Source organism: Plectrocnemia conspersa, unplaced genomic scaffold (assembly GCF_051122295.1).
Source record: "Plectrocnemia conspersa isolate PC_06_02 unplaced genomic scaffold, ASM5112229v1 ptg000006l, whole genome shotgun sequence".
Taxonomy (NCBI): Eukaryota; Metazoa; Arthropoda; class Insecta; order Trichoptera; family Polycentropodidae; genus Plectrocnemia; species Plectrocnemia conspersa.
In genome coordinates, this window is record NW_028277170.1 from 23033158 (window position 1) to 23049354 (window position 16197).

General features: G+C 38.3%; 1 long non-coding RNA gene across 1 annotated transcript; it reads left to right on the top strand.

Annotated features, from left to right (window-relative positions):
* Positions 1 to 13007: 13007 nt before the first annotated feature.
* LOC148234547 (uncharacterized) lies at positions 13008 to 15228 on the top strand. Its single transcript, XR_015810031.1, has 6 exons — positions 13008 to 13163; positions 13206 to 13285; positions 13361 to 13467; positions 13591 to 13693; positions 13930 to 14011; positions 14346 to 15228. It is a non-coding gene; the product is annotated as an uncharacterized LOC148234547 (long non-coding RNA).
* The last annotated feature ends 969 nt before the right edge of the window (positions 15229 to 16197 follow it).

Genomic DNA, 16197 nt, shown 5'->3' on the forward strand with positions numbered 1-16197 from the left:
CATTCACATTCACTACGTAATTTAAAAAACATTAATTTACTTACATCAGTAATCCTGAAGAAATTTTCATGGCTATTATAAAGCTGACGAATATCGGTGGGATCGATCATTTTATCGGAATGTCTTCTCGTGCCCATGATTAGGACGAGACTGATTAGTCGAGTGTTGCACAATTCTGTGATTTGCGAACGTCTCCGTTTTACCACCTCTCCAACTACTCGCTTACTACAAATATTATAATATATAATGACGATGAGATTTTTTTTAATGAAGTTGCTGTAGTAAGCAACAACTACAATTACAATAATGGTTGCTCAAACATATCGCTCTGAATTTTCATAAAATAAAAATTTATGATATTAAAAAGAGTCCTTTGTGAAGTAGTAGACATTATAATTTATTTCCTTTTCTGGGTTTAGATATTATTTAAAAAAAAATAATTAATTAATTTGCCTAATCAAAACACAATAATACAATAAATATAATTTTCATAATAATTGTTACTTTTCTATTAAATTTAAATCCTAGGAAATAAAATCCAGAACATTTCGTGTCACCCTGCACTTCAAAAATGAACTATAAATCCAATCGAATAAAAAGATTGTTCAAAGACGTAAAAAAATGCTCAATCACTAGATGTATATACTTCCAAATTTATTTGTATTCAGCTTTTATATACAATATACAATAGCGTTATCACGACATAATAATATACGGGAAGAAAGGAATTATATCTGGACAAACGGCTTTGAATGTATGAAAACAATGCTCTTATCGCGTTGTGTTATAAAGAATATGATACACAACAGATATAATTCACCAGAACTTGAAAATGTGAGGATTTTAATATTACAAAAATAAAAAAATGCGCAAATATATTTGAAATACAAACAACTAATAACTCGTGCACATAAATACACTTAAAGATTTTTTGTATATTAATAGAACATATAATTTGTAAAAGTACACAAGAATTGCACAATACAAATAATTGATTGTTCTGTGATTTATTCTCTATAAAAAAATCTTGCGGTCGGCCTCCAATCTACCGATACGCCCTCCATTTTAAGCAACGCCCCAAATTCTAAGTAACGCCCATTTCTTCACACGCAATCTCAAGTTTAATATGCGGTGAAACATAAATATATTTAGAATACCAATTAGTAGCGTAGCAAATGGGCGCAAGATTGAAACGGCGCCAAAACGAAGCTGCTAATGATCCATATTCAAATAATATATTCTGTCGGTCCCTCACTGACGTGAGGTACCAAAGCTAGCGAGTGTGTGAATACCGGACCAACTTTTTGCATTTTAACTATTATTCTGATTTATTTGAATCTATTCTTAAATCTAATACTTAAAATTAAAACTATTGTGTACAATATAAATGTGATGATATCGCATGTGCGCATCCGAGAGATATGCGGTGTGAATTTGCGCACTACATATCGAATATTTAAGATTTTGTAACTATTGCTCAAAATGGTTCCAACTACAAAAAAACTACTAAACATTTACAATTTATAAAAATAAACATTTTGTATTATTTAAAGTTTGAAACTTAGATATTTAATGATAAAACTAAATATTCTATATAATTTAAGATTATGTTTAAAACTTAGCTATATAATGATAAAATACATATTTTATTACGTATTATAATAGTTTTACAATTAACTAATTTTTAATAAAACATAAAAAATACCAAAAAGTGTGCAACATATAAAATAATATTTTGTATCATTTAAAAATAGGTTTGCAGTAAGGATCGAATCCGTTTCATTTCGATTGAGTAAAGATAATGATCGATAATTTTCATTATCGTTAGATATCGATAATGAACGATAATGCTTTTTTTGATTATCGATCTCTAACGATCGTGATCGATAATGAACGATATTATCGTTTGGCGGGAAAGTTCAAAATAAAACAATGCTAACCTATGCGCCCTTAGAATCTCCAACGTAGAAGTTTAGTCCTGGTACTAGAAAAAGTTAAAGATGTGAGTAAGGGAGTTTCTGCTGAGGATTCAACCAGAAAACTTATCTTGAAAAAGTGCTAGCTGCTGATCTAACACAACTCACGAAAGAATTCATCACTGAATTTCAGAGACAAATGGAACGAGTTTTGCCGAAACGTAGCACTAAAGAGCACCATGTATACATATTTCCAATCTACTTTACCCGTATTATAAAGGATTACCTCTTACTTAGCTCAACAAGGAAGAGTCTACTCTAAGAAGATTTCTTGACTCACATCCATCGTCTCAAGAGGTTGAATAGGAAACTCCAACAAGGCAGCATATCGGACTCCTGCCCTCAACGACATGGATTTCATGGATCAGTTGATGGCTGAAAAATCTCAGTATGAGACAAAATCGGCAGTGGAAAAGTTATGGGACTCCTTTAAGATTTATCCCGGACCTTCATCTTATAAAATTGATGTTTTGACCTGATGGGAAGACTACAATTGAATCTTCCCGTTGTTGGCGGCTGAAACCAGAAAATGGCTTGCTGTCCCGGCAACTTCGGCTCCAAGTGAACAGGTTTTTTCTGCCAGAGGAAACCTTGTAACATCTCAGAGAATACAGTCGCGCTCCAGTAGCCGAACCGAGCGGCAGTTCTCACGAGCTCCGAACGAGTCGACAACCAAAAGCGGACACACGGCACATTCTGGGTCAATCTTTGGCACAGAAGGGCCGCACCAACACCTGATCCCATCAAGACATCAATCGGCCCGACAAGAAACCGATAAGTATCGATTTGCTTCGGTGCACTTTTTGGCCCGGCCGCCGGCATAGCCGTGAATCACCGCGTGCTCACGCAGCTCGAGCGTGCATCGGCCCACGCTCGACAGCAGACCCCCCCTCCCGCGCGCAAACGATCACCTCCTCCGCGCTCCAGCGAACGTCAACCAGCGGGAACCCTTTTACTTTTTATTAATTTTTTTTTTTTTTAATTTTTTTTCTTACTTATATATAAAAGCTCATAATGAGCAAAGCATCAGCCCCCCATAAAAAGGGGGCTGCCAAGGTCTCGGTCCCGAGACCGAAGACTGCAACACCCGCAGCCAAAAAAAAAACATCCCTCTCGACACCGGTCACAACACCCGAGACACTAAAAAAACCGATGGAAAAATCGAAACCAGAGGCCCCCTCTAGGGGAGTTCCCTCTACCTCGCGTCGCATGAGCTCCTCAAGCTCCTCCAGCTCTATCCAGGAGCTTATGGACTGCCTTTCGGCGCAACCAACGCGTAAGCGACAAACATCGCCCCCGTCGCCCCCCGCGAACAAAAAACGCGTTAAAGAGGACTTTCCGGCCCTCACGCAGAAGCCGCATACAGAAGAGGCCTTGGAGCTTACAGCTTCCGAGACGAGCATTCTTGCCCAGTGCGAGAAGATCGTCTTGATCGCTCGGTCGTCCGACTGCCTCACAGCCGCTGCTCGTCAGAGTCTTACTCTGATAGCGGCGACAATTAAGTCCCTCCATGAGAAGGAAACCGAAAAAGCGGATAAACTTTCTTCTCCCTCTAATGAGGGAGCAGAAACTAGACTGGCGTCAATCGAGCAGTCTATTCGTCGAATAGAGCGTCATATTCAGCCGCAGCAGCCGACCACCGCAAGCCTCGTGAGAGAGCTGAGGGGGTCTCCTCAAGCGCCGCAGCCCTCACCGATGGCATACTCATCGGTCGTGAGACTCGTCCCTATCGGGGATAAAATCAAAACCTCCAAGGAGGCAATTGCGGCCTTCACGAAAGCCGTAAACCCCGCAGATTCAAAGCTGCATATAAAGAGAGTTCTACCGGCCGCGGGTAACGCGACCGGTATCTTGGTTGCAAACCGGTCCGAGGCCGAGAAAATCGTAGGATTCAACTCGGCCCTTGAGAAGGCCGGACTACGGGCCTCCCTTCAGGGTCTAAAGGACCCTCGTGTAATAATACACGACGTCCCGAACGATCCAGGAGACGTGACCGGCGAGTCGTTCCTCACCTCGATGTTTGCACAGAACATCGAGGGTGAGGTGCCTATTAGCAAAGCCGACTTTCTCAAATCGGCTAAGCTTGTTACGAAACTGAGAGCGCGAGATAAAGACACCTCTCACGTCATCGTGTCCCTCCCGTCCTCATGTCGTGCCCAGCTGGTCAACAGCGGATTGATATACATAGGACTAATGGCTCATCGCATCAGGGACCACTTTAGGGTCCTAAGGTGCTATAAATGCCACCTATACGGCCACTCAGCCAAGTTCTGCAGAGCGCTTAAGGCCTCCTGCAACTGGTGCGGAAGCGGGGCGCACGATAGTGCGTCGTGCGCAAACCGTGACAAGCCAGCAAACTGCGCCACCTGCTGCCGCCTTAGGCGACAGCACGAGACCCTTCCACACAGAGCGGGAGATCAATGCTGCCCGGCCTTTAAGGCTGCTTTAGCAAGAGAGATGGCCAACACAAATGGCTAATCCTCCCCAGACATATGTCAAGCTGCTCGTGGCGCAGCAAAACCTCCGCAGATCGCGCGAAGCGACTGCGGAATTTGGTTACAGAGCCGCAGCCTTAGGAACTGACGTGGCACTCCTTCAGGAGCCATACGCCCCATTCGGAAGGACAATAGGCGTCGGCGCGAGGTGCAGGATATTCGAGATCCAACCCGCAGGAGCGTCGATAGTGGTCTTTAATCGCGACCTGTGCGTCACCTTTCTGAGTCAATACTCGGATCGGTGGCGCACCGTAATCCATCTTTCCGCACCGGGCATTGACTTGTACTGTATATCTGCGTACTTCAAGTACGGCGATTCTCCCGAAGGCCACATAAACGGACTCTCTCGAGCTGTCGACGCCCTTGCGGGACGCAACGTCGTCGTCGGCGCCGACCTTAACGCTCATTCCACTTTGTGGGGTGACACCTCACTTCGCGAGGATAGAAACTCCGTAAGGAACAATACAGTGGTGGACTTCGTCCTTAGCAGCGGCCTAAGTGTCGCCAAGGGTGACCTACCCTCGATCCCGACGTTTTTTACCTCGATCGGGGAATCGACCCCAGACGCGACGCTTTTCTCGCTCGCCAGCCCACTGGCAATATCAAACTGGAGAGTGCACGCGGAAGCGTGCCTCTCCGACCATAGGCTAATAACTTTTAACGTAAATGAGAGCGCCCCCGCATCCGCAGAGCCGATAAGAGAAAACAAGAGCCTGCTGCCGAGGCGGTTCCGGTTCAGTAAGGCCAACTGGAAAAATTTTGAGGTCGATCTGTCAATCGAACTTGACAGAGCAGCCAAAAGATTGGGCCCGTGCCCCGACAGCAAAGCAGAGGCGCTCCAGATTGCAATTCTGTCGGCGGCCGACCTTAACATCCCGCGCAGTAAGCCCTGCGCACAGTTAAAAAAAATATTTCCGGAATGGTGGAACCCAGCTCTTTCAGGGGCCAGACGGGCATCGCGTAAATCTTTTAGAATTTTTACAGAAGCAGTTAGAGCTCGAGGTAGCCGCAGAATCGACGATTCAACTCTTCCGGAAGACCCTTTCATCGCAATAAGAAGAGATTGGAGATCCGCGACAAATAATTACAAATCCCTTATTAGGTCCGCAAAGACGAAGCACTGGAGGGACTTCGTAACCAAGGAGAGCGCTGAAAACACCTGGGGCCCACACTACCGATGCGTCAAAATGTCGGACCGCGCAGTGACGTCCCTTTCAGGCATCACCGACAAGCATGGCATATGTGCCATCGATTCCCGCCAGGCTGCCGACAACATCCTGAACGCCCTGCTGCCGGAAGATCCGGCTTCTGCAGACACCCCATCGCAAGCTATCACACGAGCACGATTTAACGAACCATCTGAGTCCCCCGAGTCCCCGCCAATCTCCGAAGTGGAGACGGAGGCTGCTCTCAAGCGCTTGCGTGCAAGGGCGTCTCCCGGCTTGGACTGCGTAACCAGTGATCTCATCAGGAAATCTTGGAAGGTCGCGGGCCCCATCATCACCACCGTATTAGAAGGTTGCAGGTCCGAGGGCACCTTCCCGGACACTTGGAAGCCCGGGAAGATGATAATCATCAAGAAGCCGGGAAAGTCCAATCTTTCAGATCCTAAAGCTTACCGCCCGATAACTCTCCTCCCTGCTCTGGGAAAACTTTTTGAAAAAGTCCTTGTAGCCCGGCTCGAGGACCATTTCCGCGCGAAGGCTCCTCTCTCGAAGCGCCAGTTTGGCTTCAGACCAGGTTTGTGCACCGAAGACGCAATGCATTACTTAAAATCAAAAATAGACACCCTTCCGGGCAAATATTCAGTAGCTGTGCTCCTCGACATCTCGGGAGCGTTCGATCATGCGTGGTGGCCGGCCATCATTGAGGGACTAAAACGCCGCAATGTTCCGCGAGACCTGGTAAAGGTTATCAGGTCTTATTTCGAGAGGCGCAGAGTTGTAATCGACGCTGGAGCTTCGCTTGTTTGGAAATCTTTGGAAAGAGGCTGCCCGCAGGGGTCCGTCCTCGGTCCCCTGCTGTGGAACGTTATGTTCGATGAAGTTCTAGGAACCCCTCTTCCCGTGCACTGCGACCTCATCGCGTACGCCGACGATCTCCTGCTTCTGGTTAACGCCAACAGCAGATCAGAGATTGAGAGCAAGGCTGAGATGGCCTTGACGCGCTTGCAAGAATGGGGTGAGGAGAATAAACTCTCCTTCGCTCCCCACAAGACCGTGGCGGTGATGCTTAACGGATCGCTTGACAAGGGTCGTCCCCCTCGCTTTTCGATGAACGGGCAATACATAAAATTCGAGCCGCGAGTCCGCTACTTGGGTTACAATATAACTTATAGATTCGACCCCGCCGCCCACCTTAGACTGGCCGCCCAGAAGAGTCGCGACGCGATGGGAAAACTACTAAGATTGGGGGGCCGCCATTGGGGGTTAAACTTTCGCGCAAAATTGACTATGTACAAGGCGATTTATGTGTCAATAATAACGTACGCAGCCGGTGCTTTCGCCGAGAGGGCATCGCGAGGCCACCCTCAACTTCTCTTGCTAGGGTCTCAGACGGCATCACTGAAACAGGTAACAGCGTGTTACAACACGGCTCCAAATTCGGCTCGCCTCATTCTGGCCGGAGTCGAACCCATAGATTTAGTCGCACAGCGAAGGTCCGCGACCTTCCACTTAAGAAGGAGCCGTTCTGCAACGGTCGGACAAGTAACGATCCAACCGACGCTGAACGTGTCTAAATTGCAGGATACGGAAAGAGCGATCCAACACAGCGTTCGAAAGGCCTCATTGGACGAGTGGCAGAGGCGATGGAGCACCGCCGCCACTGGCCGCCTAACTTTTAAGTTCTTTCCGCAGGTGAAAAGTCGCCTCGAGAAGCGCTGGATGAGATGCGGATTCGCAACCACACAGTTCCTTACCGGACACGGAGCTTTCGGAGCATATCTACGTCGTTTCAAATTAAGAGACGACGCCGACTGCCCCTGCGGCCACGACGACCAGACGTCAGAGCACATCCTGTGGGATTGCCCACTCCTCGACGAGGAGCGAACGCAGCTCCACTTCGCTCTTGAGCTAGAGGGCGAAGGTCCCTTAACCCATCAAAACTTCGTTGCGTCTAAAAAGAACTTTCGGGCTTTCGAGCACTTCTGCGAGGCATATTCCGCTCGCGAAGATGTTCGCCCACATTAGAGCGCTCGTCGCAAATACTATATAATTCCTTTTTTTTTTTTTTTTTTTTTTTTTTTTTTTTTTTTTTTTTTTTTTTTTTTTTTCCCGATTAATTGCTTTCTACTTTTAGCGCTCATACATGGTTCAACAGGGCGCCGCTAGGAACATCTCCCGAAGAACCACCAAAACCTTCTTTAACCGCTTCACTGTGTCCTAATGCGGGATACTTTCAAAAACAAACCCTTTTTAGGACCCCCACACGTGCTCCTTCGATCGGAGCATGCCTAAGCCGCCAAACTAAAAAAACTTTAAAATAAAGAGTAGATGATAAAAAGAACCCCTATTTCTTTCAGGTTGTCTTTTATTATTCTCTTCCGAGAGACCCAAGGTAAGCGGAGCGCGACTGCCCGCAAACCACCCTCTCCCCTCCATTTCCCCTATCCAACTCCGTCTCCAACGGTTAGTGATGCCGGAGACCATCAACAGCATTTCGCGACGGTAGACCCGTCCACGGTCGTCAATCGTGACGACCAAGGAAGGAGGTCTGGCCTAGCGCCGGAGTGCGCAGTACTCCGGAGCGAACGCCAGACTGGGTTCGATCTCAGTTGCCCATGGGCTGAAACTCCCGAGCCTAATGCAACTGCGGGACGCGGGCGTGGTGCCCGAGAAGTACCCATCTCAGAGAATAAGGTTATATATAAAAATACAACATTGGAATTCCTATTGTTGAAGAAATATCTGTCGGAGAGAGGGAGGATGAGGAGAATGGGCCATAATTTTTAACCCCAAGAAGTCGTGCTGGTTCTGCATCCAGTGAAGCAAGTAAAGACTCCCGCAACACTGTGAATGTGAATCCAGGAAAAGCTCAAAGACAGTTACGTAAAACTTAAAAAAAAAAAGTATGCTCCAGATGATGTTGTCAGCATTGGTCCTTTAGAGTCTATCAGTGCAAGTTACACAGAATCAGAGGCAGATACAGAAACTGATTGAAGACTTACATTGCTGTGAATGCATCAATGTATCTTAAAAAGTGATTAAGATAAGGGGATTTTTTTTTAATTTTAATATTTGTGAATTTGTGGCTTTAAAGATTAAAGTGATATATTTATTATTTAATATTCTGGTCATTTTAATTTATAACTGGTCATTTCAGATAATTTTGTTAACAAAATTGATTTTTTTTATTACGTACGAAAATTACGAAATTTATCGTTATTTATATGAATATTAAACAATATTATTTATATTAAACGATATTCATTTATAAAAAACGTTGTTATCGATTAATATCGTTCATTATATTACACAAACGGTAATATCGTTCATACAATAAATTTCATTTATCGTTATCGACTATTATCGATCCAATCGATAATAATCGTTTCGTTCATTATCAATTCGAACATTTCGCTCCTTAGTTTGCAGTGTAGTTAAATAATAATAATAAATAGCATCTGTTACACATTCGCTCAGAAATATGACTAATAATAAAAACATTTTGTTATACCTTTCTGACGCTATCGATTACCTGTGTTGGTTCAATATGGGCGATTATAAATCATTGTGTGTGTTTGAATGCTCGTTTTCTTAAAACAATGTTTTTTATTTAAAAAACTATATAAAAATAGTTTGCTGATATAAATTACACATAACACAATTTTATCATAAATTCAAATTTTAGTCATAACGTTTTTTTTAATTACACTATATAGTCGCACCATATACTTCATAATTAAAAAAATGTTTTATGTGTAAATATAAAACTCGGTTTTAAATTAAATTTACTAATAAGAAAAAAAAAACAATAAACTAAAAATATCGACCACCCAATATGTTGCTTAAGACAAAAAGTAGACACTAAGTATATTTATACAATACATGTTTAATCAGTGTATTCTTCTAATCCTCACAATACGTATATATTTAATTTTCATAGTTATAACATACCTAGTTAATTTGCAATCCGATTATTTATATTCAGTTTAATGACGAAATAATGAAAATTATTGTCGCGTAGCAAAATTTTATTATTAAATAATAATTATTTAAAACTGTTGTCACGTTACTGTCGGCCATTTTGTTTTATATTTGAATATTTATTTTTCATTGGTCGAAACAACAGAACGCATTACCAGTGCCTCGGAAAGCAATTGAGCAAATTCAATTTTGATTTTTATTATTATAATTAAATATATTCCTTTGTTTACGTGTATTATACACCGTTCATACAAAGCGATACGATTTTCAGAGTAGAGAATTAAACGGAGAATGCTTATCTATATTGATAATTTTACGTGTAATATAAATTATAACCAATAGATGCCACTGCACTTGGGGGTCGATATTTTTATTGTAGCGCATTTTTTATAAATAAAAATTGGATTGCCGCTGCCGGGGCTGGGATCCGCAACTTCAGAGTTACTAGTCTGAGACGTTACGGACTACGCTATTCCATCCTTAAATGAAACTAGAAAGATATGACTGGCTATATTTGACTCAAAAATCATTTCGTATACATACTAAGCGTATACAATATTATAATTATTATTATTATTATAATTTGAGGTATAACAGTGATTATATATATTTAAAATTATGCATTTTATTCAGTGTTTTGTAACACGCGGGCGAGCTCTAACAGTACACCGCTATGGATGACACAGGTATTCATTACGGAACTTCAATTCAATGTTTATTTATTAACTGTACAGTAAACCCCCCTATAGCGAAGTTTCCTATGCGGCAGTCTCTCCTATAGCGTTCCCCGTATAGCATTATGAAATATTTATTTTTGTATAGCTATGGAAAAAATTATGATCTAGCAAATCAATGTACACGTTTTATAATACATTATGTATACACTTTTCAGGGAGCTTCAACTAATCTATTTTTTTATAATAAAATTATTTAATTATGTAGCTGGGAGTCGGTAGTTTATACAGCGGACATGAACAAACAATAAATCGTTAAGCTTAAACTTGTTTTTATGACATCTGTTTATTATAAGCTTTTTTTAATTATATCGGTAAATGGTTTAAGCGGCAACCCTTAATGTATTTGGTATGTGTGCTATGAGGGCCGGAGTGGTGTGTGTCTATGTACGAAATACGTCACCAAATCCGCGAGGGTGATACACTGTTTTTTATTCATGTTATATTACAGTAAATAAGAACAGGTTTGTTTATATATGTATTTAGATTAAGTAAGCTTACAATTTTTAAATGCTGAAATTCCATATTTTACCCGTGATCAGAATTCAAACACATGGAATCTTTAATATTTTAAATCGATGTTGTGCGCTCAAGAATAAAACAAAGGGTTAAAAGGGACTCACACAACACTGTGGGTTTCTTATTTTAGTAAAGCTTAAAGAGTAAAGTATATTTCACTGTACTAGCAGGCGCGTACGTTCACGTGCTACGTGCGCGTTGCGTGCGTGTGGAACGCACGGAACGCACGTCCTTATCTCTCGCTCACTCCCGTCACTTAACACGCGAGCGAGCGAAAGGGAAAGTATCTCACCGTACGCGCCTGATTTGTACGCTGTTATTATGAGTTAAAAATAGCGCTCTTACTATTTTTCCAAATATTTTTTAATTACATTACATATTGTATGTGTAAATTGTTGACAAAAATCCTTACGAGCCATATTCTGTGCAAATGTAATTTTAAAAGCTTATATTATTATCAAATAAATACATACCGGTTACATTTAAAAAAAATGTCTTAACATCATTTTGTCATTTTGTCTCAACTCCGCCTTTTGTTCTGTTATAAAAATTTGTTGGTCGTTTGGTTTTGCAGCTTTCACTATATATGTTAAAAACTTCTATACTGCGCAATAGAAACGTGTATATTTTTTAAACATAAGACACCAAGCACATACTATCAGCAAAACCAAACATACTCTTACACAGATCTTTCTCCCTTTTAATTAAACATGTTTCATACACATAGTCAGAATCATTTGAAGGCGAAGATAGTCAAGTGAGCTTCAAACATGCCCCGACTTTGATATATAAAAAGTTTCCTGCAAAATAATATATATTTGTTACATTTTTTATCATAATAACATTTTTGTATCATACATTATACAGATGTCTCGTGTTTTTATTACACACCGACGAATCTGGCATATTTGATGAGAACTATAAATAATAAATATTTATTATTACAGATTTTATAATTAATAATTATTTCCAATGTAAACCTGAAAAATACTTACTTCATAATTGCAATAATTTTCATCTGATTCCGATTCGAACATTTCAATCACGTCATCGTTATCCGAGAGTAATTCTACACCTTCGATTTCGAGATTCGATTCATCGGAATCATTATATCTTTCGGCCATCGCTATAACTATTACTTAAACTAAAGTTAGTTTATATTCAAATTATATAACGAAGTAAAAATATTAAATATACTTGTTAATTCGAAAAATGATTGAGAAGCGCAGGAATATTCTACGTTTCGACGTTACTCTCCCGACGTTAAGCAAACAAATACTGACGCACAATTGAAACGCCGTCTGATGCGTGCGCTTTTGCTCTGTAGCACACACTTATGCATCTCGCTTGCACACATACAAGCGAATTCGTGCGAGAGAAACGGGAGAATCTCTCTCTTGCGAAATTCTCTGACAAAGCGGTGTAGCATGGGCGCCTGAAATGTTTACAGTATTTTTTGCTAAAATTTTCGCTCGTCTTTATTAATTTGCACCAAAGATGCCACAATAGATTTTTGTGATTGTAATTGTAAGATTGTGTAAGTTGTATTAATTTATGCCCCATCGGTCACTCAATATTATTACCGTTGAAGATGTATGCTTAGATATTTTTTAGAGACAGTGATAAATATTGTAAACTAAATTCATGTGTTAAGAATATTTTACCATTTTAAAAACTTGTTCTGTGATCATTTGTCGCTCCTAGGCTCTTTACTTGCCTATACCCACGGGACGTTCCTGATTGTGATAGCGCAAATAGTACTTATTTTGTGACTTTTTTGTTAAAAATGATTTTTTAAAACTTTTTTTTTTAATTTTCTAAAAGTTTTAATTGCTTAAAATTGACAAAATGCGCTAAAATTTAATTACACCTTTCTTCTGTATGCAGAAGTTAATTCAAATACACATTATTTATATCATATTAAAAATCCCTTATAAATCAAACATATTTTTCTCAAGTAATATTTTTTTTATTCTGTTTTTTTTTTAAACTTGATTAGATGGTTTTTCTATATATTTTGATATGTGTTTCACAATTTGAATCGATAAAATCAATAGCGTAGTTCGTTCTCAATCGCGCATCCAGGACTTCCCTATTGGTAAATTTGCTTTCATATGACAACTTCCATCTGTCAAACACATTCCGCGCGCAGTTGAATGCGATTAAATAAACAGTGAAATATGTTATAATCACAGTGAATCTTTTCCACACAGTGTTAATTGAAATGATACTAAATGATGTAGCACTTGGAATTATAGACTATAAATAAAACTTTAAATTATGAGTATGCCAGTAAGTGTTTCGATATATGGATAATTACTATTTACTTTCTAGGATCAAATGCAAGAAAACAAACAGCAGTGATTTGGCAATTAAAGATATACATACCAAAGTTAATTGAACATATTACAATGGTATGATTAGTGTAGTAGTAAAAATTAAAAATTTGATATTCATTCACTGTATAGTATCATTTAATTATTTTTCAGAAGCATTGAAAGATCTAATGATACGTATGGCAAACAATTTAAACATTACGTATTGCGACAACTTATCAGTTAAAGAAGAAATCCCAATCTACGTGTTAAATCCTCTGGTAATTTCCATTAATTTTTTTTCTTTAGTTGTTTAAATTTCATTTATGGATTATATTAGTAGTAATAATGTGTTTAATGTTTCACTCTTGATAAAAGTCTTATCTGTTTTAAATATTTTTCAGAAGCAATGATAGAACAATTTGATGACCTATATGGCGACAACGTAGAATGGGTGTATATAAACAAAAAATGAATTATCTCATCCCATGAAGTCACTGTCAGCAAGTATTATATTTATATAAAGAACATACTACATAAGTTTAATGTAACTGAATATCCTAAATTTGTCTGTTCTGTAAGAAAAATGATTGCACAGAACAAAAATTGATAAAAAGCCCTAACGTAGATACATATTTTGCCACATCGGAACTAAAAATAAGCTACTCTTAAATATGTTGGTTATCGATTATTCCAGGTATACAATCATATATTTATAATCATTGTTAAATCTCGTCTATTAGATAACATCCAAGAAATTACACAGTTATAAGCTACCCGTTGGCTGATTTATTGCGAGTCGTCGCTCGGAATGGAATGATCAAGGTGATTTTTTTTGATGCAATAATGGTCTTAATTTCTTTTGTTTATATACTTTGGTGTATACAACAACTCATTTACTAACCTAAATATTATCACTATATGGCAGAAGAAACGTAAAAATCAAAAAGTTAAGCGCTCACGACTGACATTTTAGAAATTAATTTAAAAATTCATATATTTGTATCCTCGCTTAATTATTATATCATATCATTGTCTGGACTTGTTAGTCATACTTTTAAAAAATCTGAAGTTCCAGATTTGATGTTTGAAACTAGAAGCGATGCGACAAAATTGCTATCAAATATTTTGAATTAAATTTCGTTTTGGTAAATTTCAGGGACGTCATTTAAAATATATGTTCAAAGGCGACTGCAAGATCCTACTGATCTTGAATCTATGGAATCTTATAAGCTTATTTAAAATAACTCATATGAATTTCTACAACGTTACATATATAACCCGTCCACGGTCGTCAATCGTGACGACCAAGGAAGGAGGTCTGGCCTAGCGCCGGAGTGCGCAGTACTCCGGAGCGAACGCCAGGCTGGGTTTGATCTCAGCTGCTCATGGGCTGAAACTCCCGAGCCTAATGCAACTGCGAGATGCTGGCGTGGTGCCCGAGATGTGCCCAATATAACATTAAGTTTAATTATTATATAAATTTTTACAATTTAATGTTTAATTTAAATATTACTTTTTACATAACAATAGTAGATATGTTTAATAAATTAGATAAACAAATGTTGCAAAAATTACAAAATAGGGCAATGAGGTAGTCTTAAATAAAAATAGATTTACTAGTTGTAAAAGTATGATTGATAGATTGGAATGGTTAAATGTTGAAGAAATATTGAAGATGAATGTTTTAGTATTTATATATAAGTTAGAAAATAATATGTTACCAGAGTATTTTAATAAATATTTAATGGAAATAAAGATGTACATAGATTTAATACTAGAAATAGAGAAAATTTAAGGATAGCTAGGTATAATAAAATGAGTTCGGCTAGGTAAATTATGTACGAAGGTGTGAATTTGTATCATAATGTTCATAGGACAATCCGCAAAAATAAAACTGTAACGGGTTTCCTAAATGGAATAAAAAAAACACCGTCGTGCATTAAAAAATAAAATATAATATTAAGTCTTTTTTTCTGTTTATGTTATATATTATATATATGTTTAATTAAAAATTATTTGATGTAGAAATTAGCTATTAAGCTAAATAAATTAATAAAATAAATTCACAACATTTTTCACAATTTATTTGTTTAAAGAAATAGTCATGTAATACTTGCAAAGAATAAAAAAGATTAAACATAAAAATAGCAGATATTAAAAAAGTTATATATAAAGAAGTTGAAACGAAGAGCATAATTATGAAATAGAAAACAACAATCGATTATTAACATAAAATAATTACAATATTAATATGCGAAAAAATATACAATTATATAACAATTTTCAACAGTATGCAAACGGAATATTGATTTAAAAAAAGGAGGTATACATGAAAAATAATTATGTAGAAAAAACGACACATAATTTTAGTTACAAATTTATATAAAAAAATTATAGTATTAAAATATTTAATACTACTCCAATCACTTTTCTTGTTAACATATATTTACAAAGAAACTTGTGTCTGAAAGACCCCTGTCTATTTTATCCACATTGAGAGGTATAACGCACATAATTATATTATTTTTGATTATCAATATCTGCATGGTGTAGTGAGAATATTTCTACCTAAAAAATCATCAAATATTATTATATTTTTGACAGATCATTTAAAATACTTTCATCGATTACTTTTTAAGCGATATAAATTCGTCGTTTGTTTATACTTTCCAACTACGTAGAAGCTAGCTGACGCAGTAAATATTCATAAACCGAATATGGACTCTACGATTCCTTCTACAATAGTTATCGAATACGTTAATATTATTAAAATATTTCTCTTTATTATTTATAATATTTACGATTGACTTTCTAATTAAACCGCTAAGAAACGATATCACTGCTCTGTTTATTGACGACAAAATTATTATATACTTTCATAAAAATCCCCATCGAGCGATAGTTAATACTAAAATAAAATTAACATGATTAAAAAATGGTTCAACAAATAGCTAGTCACTAAAAAAGTGACTAGCTTTCAGAAAGAAGCTTTCACTGTTGACAAATTA